Source organism: Dasypus novemcinctus, chromosome 15, assembly GCF_030445035.2.
Source record: "Dasypus novemcinctus isolate mDasNov1 chromosome 15, mDasNov1.1.hap2, whole genome shotgun sequence".
Taxonomy (NCBI): Eukaryota; Metazoa; Chordata; class Mammalia; order Cingulata; family Dasypodidae; genus Dasypus; species Dasypus novemcinctus.
In genome coordinates this window covers 69,290,900-69,310,981 of record NC_080687.1, presented here as the reverse complement: position 1 = coordinate 69,310,981, position 20,082 = coordinate 69,290,900, and positions in this window count along the sequence as shown.

The window sequence follows — 20,082 nt, the reverse complement described above, 5'->3', positions numbered from 1 at the left end:
TCTCAGTCCAACCTAATAACAATGCTCCTCATCCTCCTTAAGAATATAGCACTTCAATTTACCATGAATAAAATTATGCATTATCTAAAACTACACTTCACTTAATTATCTCCTCACTAGCAGAGAATTTTGGAGCAGTCACTGACGTGCTCAGCGGCCATCTCCCGACCTTCACTTAACCCTCTCCTCCTTTTCTTTGAATGCAGATGTTTCAATATGTTTCCATTCATAGCTGAGGAGATATCATGTCTAATGGATTGGCCTGACCATACCTTGAACTCCAAACCTGGAACAAGCAGCCCCAGCTGCTTAACAGGGCAGGAACTCAAAAAGATTGCTTAACACATGCTTTGTGCTTAGTGGCAGGGCTCCCTTCTCTTTGGGTGTTTAAGTAAACAGCATAGGTATCTCCTGTCTCTTGACACTAAGCCAGGCATTTGGAGTTACCATCCACGGAAAGGGACCCAAGTAGAAGGTCTCCCTCGGGGACTGGCCACAATGGGATCCCTTCCCCTACTCTTTTGGATCCTTAGGCTTTGTTAAATAATAAAGTGGTCATTTGCTGTAAGTTTCTGTTGTTCTTAAGTCTGTATTCCCATGATTGCCCTCATAGCAACTCATTCCATAAAGCGATATCTTCAAAGAGTGTGAAAGATGTATTTTATTTTATGCCTCTGATAGACTTGTAACAGACCCAGCACATTAAGGAGCCCAAAAGCTAATGAATGAAGGTAAATGGCAGAAGAAGGGTGAGAAGGGAGAAAAAAAGAATACAGGTCTCCATTTTGGAGGATTATTACAAGACTAACATCATGGTGCAAAACCAGTTAAATCAATTTTACATTAATTTTGGGCAAATAACTACTCTTATTTCCTCATTCCTTCACTATTTTGGTGAAATTATTTTCAAAATATTCAAAATTTAATTAATTAATTTTTTGCTTCTTGAGTTTGAAAAGCAACCTCAAGCTCACTATCATGTACATCAAGATTGAAAAATTGGCCCTCAGAGATCAACATACCCCTAATAAAGTTGATCTCTCTTCTCCATAAACTCACAGGTCTTACAATCAGTGTCTGAGAAAGAACTGCCAAGAAAGAATCCCTAGTGTTAATGGATCATCCATGTCACCCCTAGAGACCATCAGGATTAACTACATCATGTCTAGTTTAGTTTCCATAAGAAATTCTGGACTTAAAACACTCTCATTTCTGTACAGCTTTGTGCAATCTTTTCTAAAGACCCTAGATTATTCTAACATAGAATATTCTTACTCAATTTATTAGGATTCAAGAAAAACAGAAAAGGGTTTTTGTTTTTCCAGTTTGCAGATGAAAGACATGCATAATGTGCCACATTTTGAGGAGAAAGATAGCTTTATCCCTGGATGTATTACATACACTTGTCAAATTGAAGAAAGGGTTTTAACATAAACTAGGGGTTAGGCATGACTATCTCTATTTTATATATGAGGTTGCTGTGAAAAAGAGATGCCAAATGACTTTCCTAGGCACATAGAGTTAGTAAGTGTGGAAGCTGAGATTCAAACCTAGGTAGATTCAAAATCCTTTACCCTTAACCAGTGCACTGTACTGCCTGTCCACACATACATACATAGGGCTCTGACTCTTAATTGGAAAATAAACAAAAATGGGGCATACACATATAAATGTATAAAATCAGTTTACTTCAGTAACAAATTAAAATGTAAAATGATGTAGCATGGTAACATGTTTTGTGAAGAAAGAAATATTCTTATATAAAAAAACCCTGTCAAATAAGAGCTATATTTTGCAAACATACAGGTATTAGATAACCTCATACTTTTGAAAAACAATGAACACAAAAGATAAATTTAATATGCAGGGAAATTTAAAAGTCAAAATAAATATTAATATTGGGGAATATATTTAGGAAGTAAACATCTGAGTCAAAAGGATTGGCATTACCAACTTGAAAGAATACAAGATGATAGGACAGAAGACCAACAAATTTTCCAAGAGAGACTGATTTTCATAATCTCTACACAAAAAGAGATACATAATTTAAAGTTGCACACAAATTTCAATGATATCACATCACACCTATTAGCTAATTCAACAGCTGTTATTTTATCTTCTTCAGGGCTTTTTGCCAAAAACATTTGGAAAGAGATTAAAAGTAATCATTAAAAAAACTTACTTAACCTCATTTATTTTGAAGGAATAATTAATTATGTCTGCAAAGTGGGTTAAATGTCAATAGTATTTCTAAGAAAAGGGAAAGGGGAAATTCAGAATATGCTGTCAGTAATATTCAGAATAAAACTATTGTCAATAGCATTGGTAAGGATATTAGGAAGAGTCTTTCTTGTTTATCTCAGAGAGTTTAAATTATGATGCTGTATATCTATTGGAAAACCCTTCCACAGCCTAACAAAACATCTTGGCATGGAATAGTTTTTCTAGAAAACCTCAGAAATTTTCTTTCACTGTATTTTGATTACTTAATGTATAACACTTAACTGTTAATCCAGTCTATATGTTTTATCACCATTAATAAACATTCAGTGTTTCAATTTTGATGATATTTTGTGTACATGCTACTAAAATTCAACATCCATTTTTTTCATCCTGTAATTAGAGTTCAATGAATTGTTATAATCATTTGTTTCCATTTAAGTCTTTACCTTCTCCAGAGGTCATTCTGTTTTATTTAAAAAATTAAGAAACAAACATAGGTACTTTACGATATATGATAATTCATTCATGGGAATCAGCTGCTAATTGGGATATTATCAATTCATGTATTTGAAGATTGGCAGGTGTTTTTATCTCAGAGAAAAAAACTTATTAATTTTTTGTTTAGAAAATTTTAGAGTCCACAGTTTAGAGGCTTGAATATAACTGAAACTTTTACTTTCCTTATTAAAGGAAAAAGGGATAAACATTTATTGTCTACAATGTTTCAGATGGCTGAATTTTAAAGGTATAAACTAAGAGAAACACCAAAGAGATGCACATGTGAAATTCATGAAAAAGAAATCCACTGATCAGTGTCCTGGTTTGAGTCTTCTGTGACCACAGGAAATTTTATTTTTAAGCTAACCCATTCCTGTGCCTTAAATCTATTGCATATGGGCCTTTGGATTAGATTCAGTTAAGGGGCAATTTTGATCAGACTGATTTTGTTCGGATCACTTCCGTTATGGGCCTTTGATTAGATTGAGGACCCCGGGTGGGTAATAATCCTTTTACTGGAGTCTAATATAAAAGGAGATATAGGGAAAGTGAGCTGCCATTTTCACCCTGCTGTGTGAGAGAGGAGTCAGGACACCCACAGCCAGGCTTAGGGAGAAAGTGGCAGAGAGGCTGGAGGCTGAAATCAACAGAGCAACAAAGCCCAGGGAGAGACAAGCCACATGCCTGATCACCCACAAGTGAGCTTGGGGAGAAAGTGAGCCTGGAAAAGAAGGCAGAGTATGGCTGCCATTTTGACTTGCCTCTTGTCAGGAGTCCAGGATTGGCTAGCAGCAAACTTTCGGTGAGACTATATCTCTGATGATGCCTTGACTTGGACATTTTCACAGCCTTGGAACTATAAGATTGTACCCTAATATATTCTCATGATTAAAGCTAACCCATTTCTGGTAGTTTTGCATTGGCAGCCTTTGGCAAATTAAAACAATGAAGAAGTGTTAATTGTAGCGACTTTTTGAAATTGGCTAGTTAACTGTGGCTCTAGTGGAATCCTTTAGATTCAGTATGGATTATCCATTTCAAGAGATCTTAATAAACTGCTCTAGATTAATTAAGGAGATACTCTTGGATATCCCAGTCCTAGTAATTCATTCAAAACACAAGTGATATTATTAGGTAGAGCTTTTAGCCACCTGGGATGCCCAGTATATAAAAGAAACAAACAAATAATATATATTCAGAGGTCATTTGAAACTAAAAGAATTCCTGACCTACATTATATAGTTTTTCAATATTAAATTTTGACTTACAGTAAATTAAAATAAATTAGGGGGTTTTTACTTTCATGATGCATTATAAGCTTAGATCCTGTCATTAGGTCCCTTACTGTCCAACTGCTTATGTAAGATAAATAGTTCTCTGTCTCTCTGTCTCACGTCCTACCTAGGTTTACAACTATATATTTGTATTTTATTAAATTGCAAGGAAAGGGTAGTGGAGAGAGCATAAGTGCTTTTGTTAGATTAGTTTACTTTAGTTAGTGCTGTAAAAAGTAGTCCCCACTAAAAGAAGTAAAAGGTAAGAAATGAACATCTTTACAAATTTTTAAAAGAACTCCTAAAACTCAAAAATAAGAAAAAAAAAACAACAACTCGATTAAAAAGTGGGCAAAAGATCCAAAAAGATACTTCAACTAAGAAAATATCCAGACAGCATTAAGCATATGAAAAGTTGCTCAACATCATATGTCTCTTGATAATCATAAAGTAAAATAACAAGATACCACTAACACCTAATAGTATAGCTAAATTCCAAAACAGTAAGAACACAGTGTTTGTGACAAGGATACTGACAAGTATTGAGGATATGGTTAAATATGCAGTTATATAAGTAATATGTATTTCTGGACCCCTAATTAAGCTAAACAGTATATAAAATAATGCAAATTATAAGTAATATCAATGAGTTGTGTTTGTGTCTAACTCTTTGTGTCTGCCCATTTGCTCAGTGTATGTCTTCATACATCAGGATAATATCAAACTAACAAATGAAAATTCTTAAAAGAGCTCTATTCAAATTGTTAAATTAAATACGCAGTTATATTTGTAAATATTCTTTTTTTTCCCCATTTCTTTTTTATTTCTTTTAGTAAGTTGTCTTTTTCAAGCAATTTTTATATTTTATCTATGTTTTTAAATTTATGGTCATAAAGATTACCAAAATATTGCCTTATTGTCATTTTTTTAATTGATTTTGTAAAAATATTACATTAAAAAAATATATATGAGGACCCCTTCAACCCCACCACCCCCACCCCACCACTCCCCCCCAGCAACACTCATTCCCATCATCATGACACATCCATTGCATTTGGTAAGTACGTCTCTGGGCACCTCTGCACCTCATGGTCAATGGTCCACATCATGGCCCATACTCTCCCCCATTCCATCCAGTGGGCCCTGTGAGGATTTACAATGTCCGGTGATTGCCCCTGAAGCACCATCCAGGGCAGCTCCAAGTCCCTAAGACGCCTCCTCATCTCGTCTCTTCCTGCCATTCCCCATACCCATTAGCTACCATGTCCACTTTTCCCACTCCAATGCCACCTTTTCTCTGTGGACATTGGATTGGTTGTGTCCATTGCACCTCTATGTCAAGAGGAGGCTCAGATTCCACATGGATACTGGATGCAATCCTCCCGCTTTCAGTTGTAGGCACTCTAGGCTCCATGGTGTGGTGGTTGTCCTTCTTCAACTCCATCTTAGCTGAGTGAGGTGAGTCCAATATGTAAATATTCTTAAAGCCCAAATTAAACTAAGCAGGATGAAAAGTCATATAGAAATCTAATTATAAAAACAATTGGGAAAAGGCCTCTTTGCAAGAGCTTTAAAGGCAAGATTAGGTGTGGCAGATTAAACCTATCTACTAGGCTAGGGAATTAAGAATCAGTTTGCCTGGTAATTTCCCGGTTTAAACCTTTTGTCAACCATAAAATGTTAAAAAACAAAGATTAGGTTACTTTTCACATGAGAAAAAAATGTTGATGTAACCTGGCGGCCTGCTGCCTCAATCTCCCACTCCCGGGTTGGACAGCAGTGGAGGAGACCAGTTTAGGCCAGTCCTATGGGCAGTGGAAGGATGCCCAAGAAGGAGCTAAGTCGGTGCCATTTCAGCACTAAATTCTATTCCTTATTTGACAAAGGGGAGCAGGTAAAAACTAAAATGGTTGGAATGTGATAGAGGAAGCAGTTAAATCACAAACTTTTGGGTGGGAAAGTTAGATCTCAGATAAGCTGTAACTTCTGAAGTATCCAATCTATGGAAAAACAGAGGAAGAGCTTGCATGCTAGGCTTAGGGGTATAAATTGTGTCATTTTTCTTTGTTCGAGGCACCAGCCATATCTGGCTCTGCGCCCCTTCTTGCAAGATTGAGAATAAATCCTTTTCTTCTCCACAATCTGGTGAGCCTTATTTACTTCAAGAAGATTTCTTTCCAACAAAATAAAGGTAATTAGTGGCTCTATTAACAAATTTCAGTAAGTAAAGGAAAGTCCATAAAAACTATGGAGAGATCTTTCCTGGGTTATGATTTTAAAAATTAAGTAATTGTGTAATGTGTTTTAAAACCTGGTAGTCAGTATGCTTTTAAATTATTAATTTTCATAACTTAAACAAAGAAAAGAAGTTTTTAGCTTCCTGTAAGGGAAAAAGAGAACATTCCTTGCATAAACTATAATGGTTTCAATTTTATTTAACTTGAATGTAATCTCCCATAGTTAATTTATAAACTAAATTAACATATGTACGAAATCTTTAGCGTAATGAAAATTGTAAGTTCACATTGGTGAAATTAGGCTAAAGGAAAAAGAGTGTAGATATGCTCTCTTAAATAAATAGAGTAAATTTCTTTGGTAATTGTAATTTAATAAGTTTATTTAAACATGAGGTGTCTAGTCAATGTGGTTATTGTCAATTATAAGGACGTTGTAAAACATCTGCCAAACTGAAAATGTTTAAATAGTTCTAGTTCTAGAAGTCATTGTTAACTAAAACTTAGATTGGTATTGCTAGCAGAAATAACTTAATGATAATAAAACCTGTCTGAAGGCCACTGCAAAGTACATATTTAAGTAAATGGTAATAAAACATAATCTTGATTCTATTGGAAATCTTCTGTTTTCATTTTAACAATGAAAAATAATATTTTTCTTCTATTACTAAAGTACCTACAGTTATCTTCGTAGTAAAATTGTGTAAGTGAACAGTCATTTGATATATGTGTTGCATTAAGTTGTTTAAAATATATATAAAAACAAGGAATAAACTTTAACATTGTCAAACTCTTGTGCATTCAAACCAGGCCTTGAATACATTACAGGTGGCCTCTCCATGTGAGTTATTGGCTAGGCTGGTCACTGACCCCTCAATTAAGAATATTTGCTATATCAGTCTCTGGTTCTGCTCCTGAAGTCGATGGAAACTATGTTGCAGTTTCAAGCTCCTGCAGCAGCCAATAATGACTTGGTACAGCCAATTGTACAATGGATATCACCTCCAGACTGGTACTGTTCCATAGTGCCAGAGAGCACTATGCACCAGGCTAGTAGAATACTGGAAAATCTCTCTAAGATCAAGGATGCTGCGACTTGCTCACTGCATTGAAGAACATGCTAAGTGGAGCCATGATACCAGGATACTGTAAGTGAAACCTAAACACAATTGGCATTATGGCCTGCTCTCATGGAGGGATAACATATAAAGTATTACAAACCTGAAACTCAAAACTAATAATTGCAACTCCGAATCCTTATGCATTAAGTAATACATTAGTTAATGCTAAGTGCTGTACTTTTATCCTGTACTAAATATATGCCTAATAATTATAACGTTACCTTTTCTATTTTGGATCAAGTGCAGAAGTATATTAGACATGTTAAATTCCTGGTAAAATCATTTTCTAAACTGTTAATAAACATGTCTATAGAATAAGGTGGCAGTCTCAGCCAGTCTCAGTCAACTTCTATATTCTACTGTACTCTGCTGTGTAGCAAAGGTGAGGCTTGCTTGCTGATGGTGAGTCACCTATTGAACAAGTCAAAATTGCTAGAAATTGTACAATGAAAACCAAGGTGTAAAAAATCTTTATTCTGTAGTTCTGATCACTCCCACAGGTGAAAACTAAGAGAATTTCCAACTTAGTGTTTTAATCCTGAGTGAAGCCAGTTGCCCAAGGAGTGCCAGTTCCCCAGGAGCATCTGACAGAGCGAATGAGTGCCAATCATTGAACAGGTTGGAATGTGTCTTCAGACAAAGCTAAGTGTCTGCAATTTCTCTCTAAAGATGGATATCTTAAAAAAGAATATATATGCTGTTCCCACCATTAAGGAGTGACATCTTTATAGGCACCTAACCTTGTCTACCTCTGTAATCCAATGTGTCCTCTTTTAAAAATGGGTATTCCAAATTTTTAATTAAGTTTGTTTCTTTCAGAGTGAACATCTTATTAACCATATGAAAACTTCATCCAACTTTGTACAGAATGCCAGATCCATCTTCCTCCAATTAAAATAAAATAAGAGTTTTACACCTTATTAGGTAATGACTATAGCCCATGGCCAGCAGGAAGCAGTTACAGAAAAGAGATCCATCTCCCTTCAGCACCCCTTTTAAATTAAAGGTGTAAACTCTTCAAGGGTAAAATAAAATTAATAGATGGATCTGGAACCTGACTGGAAATCCATGTGAGCGCCGGTGGCCGAAGGATGACTGCAGGAGGCTCTCGCCCCAGGATTCTGCTGTCCAGAATGAAATTTTCTAAACTCTTAAAAACAGTCCCGGATGCTACACTAAAGAATGATAAATAATCAATCAAAACAACAAACAGCCATCCACCTCATAGCTCCAACAATAATTATGCCAAAGCTTAGCAAGTTAAACTTTGGCAAAGGGGGGAAATGATGTGGGCTATGGGTGGCAGGCTCTTTGTCTCTTCAGAGATAATCTAAACTATCTGTGACTTGTGGGTGTGGGATGATGAAAGGTTGCAGTCCTGCCCTTGGTGAGCAGGAGACAGTTTAACAATGCAAGGTCTATAAACTTTACTTCAGGGTAAATGCTAAGCAAATACGCTAAAAGCTTATCGAATGCCTGAGGTCCATGCTAAAAGCTTACTAAGATGTGGAAATATATGCTAATTCAAGCCTATTGAGAACTGAAACAAAAGGACCATTTGGCCTTTCCTCTCTGTATAAAAGGGACTAAAAAATCTTGTTCGGGGCTCGGGATTCAAACAGAAAGTTCCCGAGTCCGGCCGGCCATCAATAAACCATTTTTCCTTCTCAAAATCATTCCTGAGTCCTGGCCTCTCTATACGCAAATAATTGAACCTCTCTCAAATTCTACAACTATGGAACAATAGGAATTTTCATTAACTGCTGGTGGGAATGTAAAATGGTATACACACTTTGGAAAACAAGTTGGTAGTTTCTTACAAAGCTAAACATAGTCTGAACATATATGATCCAGCAGTCATGGTCCTAAGCATTTACCCAAATGAGTTGAAAATTTATGTCCACACAAAAACTCATATGTGAAAGTTTAGGGCACCATTATTCAAAATCGCCAAAAGTTGTAAGCAGCAAGATATTATTCAATAGGTGAATGGATAAACAAATTGTGACACATCCATACGAGAAAATATTATTCCATGATAAAAAGAAATGAGCTACTTAAATATGAAAATACATGGAGGAACTTAAATGTTTATTGCTAAGACAAAGAAGCTAGTCTGAAAAACTACATACTTTATGATTCCAATTGAATGACATTTGGGAAAGGCAAAGCTATAGGTACAGAAAAAAGATCACTGGAAGCCACGGATTTGGGTGAGGAAGGAATGAATAGCTGGAGCATGGGACATTTTTAGGACATGAATTATTCTGTATGTGTAATGGTACATACTTTGTCAAAACCCATAGAACTGTGCAAAGCAAAGAATGAACCCTAATGTAAACTATGGACTTTAATTAATAATAATGTTTCAATATTGATTCATCAATTCTAACAAATGTACCATACTAATGCAAGATGTTATTAGGGAAAATAGGGTATATATAGGAAGTCTCCATACTTTCTGCCCAATTTTTCTACAAACTTATACCTCATCTAAAAATAAAATGTATTAATTATAAAAAAGAAAAATCTCAGTGGTTTAGCAGTATGAAGTTTTCTTTCACATTTACATCACAATTCAATATTGTTGAAAATGTAATTTGGAAGACCTCCTTCAAGTGTTGTCTTAGGAATTCATTATTTATCCATCTATTGACACTGCCATATTAAACTTCTGGATGATATAAACACTTGAAGAGAGCACAATATTTTTTTATGTACTAAGTCTAGAGGTGTTCACACAAATTACACTCACATTGCATTAGACAGTGACCAGCTGCAAGTTCCTAACATAAATGTGAGGCTATGATACATAGTTGTACACTTAGAAAGAAGGAAAGGAATTGAACTGTGATCTCCCAAAGGGCAGCAAAATGGGTGATGTTATTTTTATTACTATTTTTTTATACTTCCATATTTAGTACTTGTGATTAGTGAAATTCTCAGATATTTTATTGAGAAAGATAATTTCTAGGTACCTATTGTGGACTGGGTGAAGGCATAGGATACCAAACTCAAGAAAATACCCTGAGAGAAATATAATAGAAGATCAGAGAATAACAATGTGCCTTTGTGCTTGATCGATATCCAGATTCCTGGAATCATAGAGTAATACTGCGCTCACTGAATACCATTTTATATGAAAACATCTCTCCTATTATGCTGAAATTTCCTAGTCTATTTTCTTGGGAAGATGTTGAAAAACTAAATTTAATTACAGGATCTTACTAACCTAGTAGAGATTTTTAAGACAATGCTTCCTTTGTTGCAGGCAGTGAGACAATTCTGATATATTCAGAACACACAGCATAGTGATTAATAACACAGTCTTTGGAGTCAGGGTGTCTGAGTTCAAATCTTGGCTCCACTACTTATTAGGTTTATCAAAGTCCCAGCAGGAGGCAGATTTGGGGCAAATACTAAAAAGCAACTAATGGATGTTGGGATACAAGTCCCCATGAATACTCTTTTCTGATATAAAAATAACGACACACTTTGTATTATAGTTTGAGACTCTCTGTACCCCAAAATTCATGTTCTTAAAGCTAGTCTCTTCCTGTGGGTGTGAACATATTATGGGTGGGACCATTTGATTAAGTTGCTTCAGTTAAGGGCCTTGTGATTAGTTTGCCTCAATTAAGACCTTGCCCAGTGTGGGAAATAATCTTACTGGAATACATTATAGACAGGAGAATATGAAGAGAGACTCAGGAGAAAGCCATGAAGCTTACAGAAAGCCACAGAAGCAAGAAGCTGAAAGAAAGGAAATACAGAAGAGAAGGGGGAGATCAGTAGATGCCACCATTTGCCTTGCCATGTGACAGAGGAGTCCAGGATTGCTGGCAGTTAGTCTTCAGGAAGAATACATCAGCTGATGATGCTTTAATTTGGGCATTTTCATGGCCTCATACTATAAAATTATAAATTAATAAATTCCCATTGTAAAAGCCAACACATTTCCTGGTATTCGTTTTCTGGTATACCGCATTTCAGCTCCCTAGCAGACTGAAACACTTTATTAGAGGGTGAATGAATGGTGACCAGGACTTGGAAATTATAGATTCTGCATTGCTCCATAGACGTTTAGAGACTGATATCTCCAAGAGTTATTTGCTTACATTTTAGAGTAGAGATTTTCACTTTTTCTCCCAAGAGATTATTTGTTTTCATTCTATAGTAGATATCTATTTCTCAATTGGAAGATGGGTCAGCCACCATTTATAAACTACAAGTCTCATAATTTCAGGGTTCCTCTTCTGTTGGGCAAACCTATTGCATACAAAGTTGAATATCTGGCATTTTATAATGTCACCCAATGGAGAATTAGAACATGGAAACTCATTCCAAGATGTTCTGTCATAGTAGATAGTCTGTTCTTGGATTCATACAATATTTTTCCTGTTAAGACTATTTATAAAGGTATAAGGAACAGTGATCAAGGGATTAGAATACAGATAATCCCTAGATAACAAACATGGAGAAAGTACCCAAGCCCTGTAGAGGCAGAAGATGGGAGTGGTTATGGAAAACAGAAAGTGTTGTGACTAACAACTAGGGGATTTGGATTTAAAGGAAGAAATAATTACTTTTATTTCATTCTCTTCCCTTCTTCTGATCTTTTCAGTTGCCTCCTTATAGCTAATCCAAGTGGAAGTGAGAGAACAAAGGACCCATTGATTAGATCTTTTAGGCACAGAACAGAATGGGAAAAGGTGGAGAGTCAATCTGGAAAGGTAAATAGAAAATGTCCAGTTTCCTAAATGTGTGATATTGAGCAAGGAGCTTAATATGTCTTAAACAGAGGGGCAATGATAGTAACTACATCATAAGCTTAATGTAATAAATTAGCATAATTTGGTACAAAGTCAGAACTCTTTTGACTCATTAGTATTATTTAGGACTATGCCACTATAGTTAATAAGGAGTTTATCCTGTGTAACAAACATCTAATTAAAAGAAAAAATGTTATGACAAGTTTCAGCCAAATGCATTTAGTTAAAAAAAGGAAACTCTGATGTTTCCTGATAATGTGTTAAAATGTCATCAGGATCATATTCCAATGATACGGCAAAATTAAATGAATATGCATTTGTTTTAGCTATACTAATGAAGATTACCATGAACAGTACCACTATGTGGAGAATGTGTTAGGTAGAATTATGTACCCAATTTGTAGTCTGAGTCTGCATCCCTGTGGATATGTACATATTGTAAATAGAATCTCTTGATGATGCTAGTTTTAGTTAGGGTGTGGTCCAACTGAATGATAGTGGTTCTTAATCAGATTGCCAGCACCTTTATAAGCAGAAGAAATTTAGACAAAGTAAAAGTTAGGCTAATGTGTCAACTTGTCCAGGTAATTGAGCCTAATTGTTTGGTCAAGCAAGCACCTGGCTAATTGTAATACAAATACATTTCATGGGCTTTAATTATCAGTGGGTTAATTCATAGATGACTGATTACATCAACAATCAACTAAGGAGATTGCTGTAGGCAATCAGTGAAGTCTTATCCAATCAGTTGAAGGTTTTAAAAAGGAAAATGATTTCAGCAGTCAGAGAGAATTTTCAGCTCTACTTCATACAGTCAGTGTTTCCTGGGAACTCATCAAGAACCTTCATCAGAGACCCTGGTTTATAGCCTGCCTTGTAGAATCTGGACTAGTGCATGCCCACAGTGATGTAAGAGAATTTTATAAAATCCCATACTATTTACAGATATGTCCTGTCAATTCTGTTTCCTTAGAGAAGCCTGACTAATACAGCTTGATATCAGGTGTGGTTCTTGAGAAACAGTGATTCTGTTTCTCAAATGGGATTTCTGAAGTGGTTCTGGGGGTTTTGCAGTAGCCTCTCTACTCTAATTGGACTCAGGGTACTAATGACTCTCTTTCTAATAATCAAGAGGCCCCTGACAGTCCATGGTGTGAGATGGCAATAGAGATATGCAAAATATTACCACTGGATTCAACTATTTCCATGCTTATAAGAGGCAAGAATTTTGGTGAGAGTGTTTTCAACACCTTACCAGAGTTTGGTCAAGTCAAAGTTACAATGGTGTTTGCTGGCTGTTCCTAAACACCCTGGATATAGTTAGAAAAGAAAGGGATAAGCTAAAGTCTTCAAATTTGCAATTTAAATGACGCATGTATCATGTGAAAGTTTCTATGTGTGCTCTGAAAGAAAATCTTGTTTCATGCAGCCACAGACTTGAGATCTCTGAAAACCAGACTCAAAGTCTCATTGTATGAGTAGCAAAGTTACAATGGACACTAAAATTTCAACCTCTCAGGGTGTCTGCTGTTAAAGTAAGGGCATTGATAGTAAAGGAGAGAAAATGAGGATTGGGATGGAAACAAATGAGTTGATGATGATATCAGCAGGGATTCTGAAACTCAAAATTCTGCTGAGACTTTGCCAGATAAACCTGTGATGGTCTGCTCTGTGGAGACCACACTATGTCAACCTTGTATCACCCAGCCTTTAGCCTGCCTGAGAGTCAGAACCTTCCCCCAGTCCTAACACAGACCCCAGTCAAACTAAATCCTGCACTGCCCAACCTCCACCCTGCTCTGAGGACTCTGTTTTCCAACCCCTGCCTAAAGAGACTAATCTTGTCTCACAGGTGAAAATTCAAAGGAGTGCCCTCAGGTTGGTAACTTGAATAAATTTTTAATCCTTCCTATCCACCCCAACCACCCCTCTTTGAGACCTATTACTAGACTAAAATCACAACAAGCACCAAAGGCAAAATGAAAAGTGTGACCCATGAGGATATATGCGATACTCTAAAAGAACTGCATGAGTTTTCCAGCTTATATAGACAGAAATCAGGAGAATATGTGTAGGAATGGAAACAAAGTATATGGGATAATGGAGGAAGGAATATAAAGTTGAGTCAGGCTGAATTTATCAATATAGACCCACTAAGCAGAGATTCTGGATTCAGTTATAACTCAAGTGATTAGAAAGATCTCTAATAGTCTGTTTGGGTGGTTGGCTGCAACATGGACCATAACATGGCCTAGAACGTCTGATGTTGAGATGTACAATTTACATCCTGGTATACTGAAGGAAAGGGAATCCAAAGGCTTAGAGAGATTGGAATGCTAGAATGGATTCAGTATTTAAGACCTGCCCACCCACCCCAGGAATGTCCAGAGGACACACCTTTAGCCAGGTCTGTGAGGAATACATTTGTAAAACTAACTCCATCTTCCCTGAAGAGCTCTTTGGTTGCTCTTCTCTGTAGTCCAGATATTACTGTTGGAACTACTGTCATGGAACTAGAATCCTTAAATACTAGGGGGATGTTCAGATTTAAGGCTAGTGTAGGCCAATTAACAGCAGTTAATCACCAAAGAAGGGTGACTGTGGCTACCATAATGAAAGGCTAATTCAGAGGAGAAATCAAAAGAGTCTGAGCTGCATAGAATTATGGCATTGGTCATTAGATCATGGGCATACCTAGAAGTAAAATAGATGGGTAGTCTACTAAATTCTTACTCAATCTGTATAAGCAGAAAATTTCTAGGTCAAATGGACCAAACCCTAACTTGAATTACAAGAACAGAGAGTCACAGTCCCTTAATCAATTCCCAGACTTGAGACAATACAAGCAGGACTAACAAATGCCCAGAAACTTCAGGCATGAACATTTGGGTCACCTCATCAGGCAAAGAACCACAGCCAGCTGAAGTGCTTGCTGAGGGTAAAGGGAACATGGAATGGACAGTGAAAGAATAATGTAGAGATACATACAAACTTCAACCATATGGTTGGTTACAGAAAAGAGGGCTATAATGGTCATGAATATTTCCTCCTTGTTTTATTATGAGTGTGATTGTGTATGTACATAAAATGAATATCTTTGTTTGCTTCCCTAACTTTTCCCTTATCATATGACATAAGTAGTATCAGTTTCAGTCATAATATTTAAGGATATCAGATTAAAAATATTACCCTAAGACTCTCACCCTAATCTGAAGGGAATTAGTACACAGGACAGTTGAATATTGTTATATGGAGATATATGTATATATATATATATATATAGTTTTCATTTAGAGACTAAGTATGGTTTAAGATGATGTGTATGGTTGCCAATTTGAAAAGGGTTGGACTGTGATGGTTAGGCTAACATGTCTTCTTGTCCAGGTAATTGTACCCAGTTGTTTGGTCAAGCAAGCACCTGGCTAATTGTAATACAAGGCCATTTCATGGACTTTAATTAGTGAATTCATTGCATAGACGGTTGATTATATCAACAATCAACCAAGGAGCTTGCTTTTAGCAATCAGTGATGTCGTAACCAATCAGTCAAAGGCCTTAAAAGGGGAAGTGACTTCAGCATCCAGAGAGGGAATGTCCAGCTCTACTTTGGACAGTCAACATCTCCTGGCAATTCATCAAGGACTTTCATCAGAGACCCTGGTTTATAGCCTGCTCTGTAGAATCTGGATTTGTGCAATCCCTATAGTCACATGACAGAATTTTATAAAATCTCATAATATTTACAAATATCTCCTGTTGATTCTGTTTCCCTAGAGAACCTTAACTAATATAGACATAGTAGGAATGAAGGTTAAGGGAGGAGCTGGAAGCCAGATCGCAACAGAACCTATAAGATAAAGAAGAGAACATCACTTTGTACAGGAAAACTAAGGAACCACAAGGATTGCCAGCCAGCCAGAATGCTAGTAGGCTCAGGAGAAACCAAGACTTCTGGCCTCTGAAACTATGGGACAATAAATCCTGTGATTTAAGCTAACCCATTCCTATTTGTCATAGCAGCCTATCAAACTACTTTAGATAGAAAAAAAAAAAGGATCTGATAAACCCAGTTACGAAAATTTGAGCAGATCTTAAGTTAGTCAATACAAAAGAAAAGCTGTACTATCATAAATGTAATGTGTGCATGTCTGTGTAGAAAGTAAATTGCAAACATATTCTGGATTTTTCTTATACCTATTTCTCTGATAACTGAAAATAGTCACTGTTGGGAGGTGCTAATTGTGTAAGTATTTCTTTCTCTAGTATCACATTTCTGAATTAAAGACTTAGTGGTTTTTTTCATATTTCAGGCATTTTTGTTACCTTGTTTTCACCTTCTTTAGTTCTGCTCACTTTCAAATTTCATTTCCTTTTGAATCTACCTCCAGGAACTAATAACATATTAAACCTTCAATAAGGTTTCAAAGAAGAGATGCTTAGTAATTAACAAAAGGAATAAGGCACATTTCCTACCTTTAAATATTTCATTCTTTATGCTTAAAATACTATTTTCTTAGACACATATACTTCCAACTATGAGATATGCCTGAACATCGTTGGTAGAAATTCCTTGAATTAGCCATTCTTCTGTTATAAATATTCATTCATTTCCTGACTATTTGATTTATCTGCTAGTTTGCCTTTTTATTAATTTTATGAATCACAAAATTTTGCTACAAAACAAAATGTCTCCGTTATTACTGTGAAGTACTCATCCCAGGATGATTCCCAATGTGCGACACCTTTGAGTCAGGTGCAAACTATAATTTGCTTCCAACTAAAAGGATTATGGCAAAAGACATGTGCTATTCTACTTTAATCAGGCTGCATTATATAAGAATCTGTGTTGGCAGACTGGAGTGAGAGAGACCCCCTTGCTGGTTTTGAATAAGTGTGCTGTCCTATTGTGAGATGGTATTTGCAAGGGCCACATGACAAAGATCCTTAGGTGGCCTCTAAAAAGTGAGAATGGTTCTCAAGCTACAGCCACCAAGATAGTACCCCTGTTCAAGGGAGAGGGTAAATTCTTCCAACCAACTGAATAGTCTTGGAAGCAGAAGTCTCCAGACGAGAACTTTATCCTTCTAACACCTTCACTGAAACCTTGAGAGACCCTGAGCAAAGGACAGCTAACCTGTGTCTGAATTCCTGACTCACAGAATCTATGAATTAATAAGTATGTGTTTGTTTAATCCTGTACATTCATGGCAATTTGTTACAGAGAATAGGAACCCTAATACTATTACAGTCAAAGAACTGAGATTTTCATATATGACCACAAATCTATCATTTCCCTTCATGTCATTCTTCCTTATAATTTATCATCTTTTATCAGAAAATACCATGATTAAATAATACCATCTTCGTATGTTAACTTATCCAGTAGGAGGAAACTTATTGTATAGAGATTGCATGCATAATCTATATCTATCTAAATCAATCCATCAACCTATCTATCTTTCTATCCATCAATTTTTCTAACTAATCTATCTATCTTGACATGCCAAAAGTAAGACTGAAAAACCCACCAATTCTCCAAAGCTTTTCTTTGTGTTTTTGAGATTACAAAATTAAGAAAAACAGTTTGCTTAAAAGCAAAAGTTCTTTAATACAATTGGTTTTCAGAAAATGATTCTTCTCTAAAGTAGACACTAGTCAAATGAATGAGATAGAAGCAGATTAGTAAGAATATGTACCTCATTCTCACAGGTTGTGTATTGCCTAGCACAACAGAAAGATCTAAGCCCATTGAAATTAATATTTACTTATTATTGACTGTAAAATTGTCAATAGTGATTTTCTTCACCTGAACAATCATGCATTCTGGATCAATTAATAATCTAACAATTACCAGATTGTATTCTTTATTTCATTTACACTGTGCACTTGTAGTGTGTAAAAATTCACCTATCTTTTTTTTTCCCCTGAGTATGGCTGAAGGGTGGTTGGAAGTATGGATTTAGCAGTTGCCCTTTAAATGTAATTGTATCAGAGCGAGCTCCCTACTATCTTTCTAGACTCTGGCTTGTGTTGTGACAGTTAGTGCTGGTCCTAATCTTATTGTTAATGTCAAAAACCTAGTGTGACAGCCCCAGACAAGATAGGTTCCTATGAATGACAGAGTAATCAGTGTGGAAGAGAACTGGCTCATCCATAAAGGATCAGACAGAAAGTCGCTATCAGCATGTTCATATGTTTGCTTCTTTTCGCATTCTGACGGCAGCTAGATCATTTGACATTGTATCCTAATGTCAAAGATTATTCAAAATTCGTGTAATTCTAACACTCTTAGCCAAAAGGGAAAAAATGTGTATATGTCAGTATTATCAATAATTAAATTCAAAATACCAAAGTGCATTCTGTGAAAGTAATTTTACAATATGGCATTTTACAAGCCATTCCAAAGAATGTCACTTCAGACTTTGTGGTGTCTATGCCATTTAATAATGACATATATTTTAAGCAACTAGATAAATTTATATATGAAGCTCCAAAAATAGATATACATCCTTCAACTTAATATGTTCTACATGTTTAATAATTTTTAAGAAAATGGAGAAAATTGGTGAAGCAACATATTTTTCTGTCAAACTTTTGCAATATGTCTTTTGAAAAGTTAACATTTAAAATGTTATTAAGGAAAATATAGCATGCATGACATTAGAGTGTTAGTTTCGTGTACTTCTAACTTCTTCATATAATCATTTTTGAAATGTTTACTGTGTCTTATTTTAAGAAATGTCACTATATGTATATAAATTACAACCAGTTCCACAACAAACACATTTTAGTATTTAACCTCTTATCAATTTGTTTGGACAAAAAATACATGAATGCTCCTCTGGTTAATGAAAAATTCAAATGAAAGTAATTGGAGATAATATAAATACACTATTAAATTACTTATTAATACTTAAGAAAAATGTAGAGGAAAAAGATGTTTTTTTTTAATATATTTGTGGTGTTTTCCAAAATAATAAATCCATTCAGTATTTAGGAAATACATGGCTAGTAAAAAAAATAAAAACAGAAAAAAGTGAGTATCATTTTAAATTTAAGGCAATAATTAACATTATTTTATTTTTAATAATCTACCATCCTGATGCCCTTTTAATAGTAAAATCAGAATTTTTTACATAATTTTTATAACTACATCTTGAGTCAGAATAATGCAATATAATTTCAAATCAAATATGATTTTATTTAACATATTTACATTTATAGATCTATATAAATATTATATTATATTGTTTACATTATTTTTTTGGAGTTTTTCAAAATAAATTTTATTCTAGAAAAAAAGTTTTACAGAAACACTACAAACACAGTACAGAGAATTTCTGTATACCATGATTTTTTTTTCTTTTTTTCTCTATTCTTTTAAAATGTTACATTCAAAAAATATAAGAGGTCCCCATATAACCCCTATCCCCCTCACCCCATTCCTTCCACATCAACAAATTCTTTCATCATTGTGGAACATTCACTGCATTTGGTGAACACATTTTGGAGCATTGCTGCACCAAATGGATAATGGTTTACATTGTAGTCTACACTCTCCCCAGTCCACCCAGTGGGCCATGGCAGAATATAAAATGTCCAGCATCTGTCCCTGCAGTACCACCCAGGACAACTCCAAATACTGAAAATGCCCCCACATTATATCTCTTCTTCCCTCTCCCTACCCTCAGCAGCTACTGTGGCCACTTTCTCTACATCAATGCTACAATTTCTTCCATGACTAATCACAATAGTTCCATAGTAGAATACCAGTAAGTCCACTCTAATCCATACTCTATTCCTCCATCCTGTGGACCCTGGGATGGTTATGTCCACTGCACCTCTATATCAAGAGGGGGCTTAGATTCCACATGGATGATGGATGCAATTCTGCTCATAGCTGTAGGCACTCTTGGCTCCCTGGTGTGTTGGTTGACCTTCTTCACCTCCCTATTAGCTG